Raw genomic sequence first — 1,239 nt, 5'->3', positions numbered from 1 at the left:
CCCTCCCTTCCCGGTTTTAACGGGGCCGGCTCCGGGCAGGACGAAAACAACTCCCGAAGTTGATCCCGGTTTTTCGTTTTGGGAGGAAAGGGGAGTTTCTCCCTTCGGGATAATTACAGGTTGTCTCCTCCCCGCCGCCTCCCTCCCGGAGGTTTCCCGTGGGGGGAGCGGAGGAGGCGGCCGGTGCCGGTGACTCACCGGTAACCCCGACGCTCCCATCCCCACGTCGAAGGGAAACAGCCGACGCCGGAGTCGGTGACGCCAAGAGAGGGGTAACGGGACGGGACGGATCCTCCCCGGCACCGGCAGCGTTTCCCGGTGCCACCCAGGAGAGCAGAATTCAACCTTCCTCCTTACCCATCTGTGAAATGGGCGCAAGCGGCGCAACGTAAGGGGATTACCGGTTCCGTGGCGGGGTTTGCCGGCAGCGACGCGCTCCGGGTTGGCCGGAGGATGATTTTTGGGGTAATAAAGGGATGGGGTTGGTAATTTGTTGCCGAATTCTGAAGTTTTAGGGCTGGAATTCTCCACCTGGGATCACCGACGACCTCGGGTCGTCTCCTCCTCGACCCACGGCGGTCGCTCCTGTCCCCCTCTGGGGCTTTAAAGCCTCGTGGTGGCTTTTTCTGTGGTTCTTCGTGGTGTTTAAGGTTAAAAAAAGGGGGAAAAAAAGCCTCGTGGTGGCTTTTTCTGTGGTTCTTCGTGGTTTTTAAGGTTAAAAAAGGGGAAAGAAAAGCCTCGTGGGGCTGAACTTGAAGCCGTGGGTTAGAAAGTGGCCGCGGTGGCGTCGCAGGGACCGGGGCTCTTTTTTGCCAGGGCGGGGTTCAGGCCCCCCACAGTGGGGGTTCAGGCCCCATGAAAGGGGTTCAGACCCCATGTAGGAGGTTCAGGCCCCACACAGGCCCCATGAAGGGGGGTTCAGACCCCACAGGAAGGGGTCAGGCCCCGTGAAAGGGGGTTCAGGCCCCGCTCCGGGCTCCAGGCCCCGCTCAGCCCCCACACCGAGCCGAGGCCCCGCGGGCCGGACCCGCTCCCCCCGCCCGTCCCCAGGGGGCGCTCTCCCGCTCCCCCCCTCCCTCCCCTCCCCGCGCAGGCGCCGTGGCGCCGCGGAGCGTGGGGGCGTGGCTGCGGGGAACCTCCTCCATTGGCTGAACCGGGAGAGGGGCGGGGCGAAACCGCCGGAGGCCACCGCTATTGGCTGAGAAGGGAGAGGGGCGGGGCGAAGCCGCCGCGTGCGCC

This window comes from Calidris pugnax, unplaced genomic scaffold, assembly GCF_001431845.1.
Source record: "Calidris pugnax isolate Ruff unplaced genomic scaffold, ASM143184v1 scaffold540, whole genome shotgun sequence".
NCBI lineage: Eukaryota > Metazoa > Chordata > Aves > Charadriiformes > Scolopacidae > Calidris > Calidris pugnax.
The sequence above is the reverse complement of the archived record's forward strand: the minus strand, read 5'-3'. Positions refer to the sequence as shown.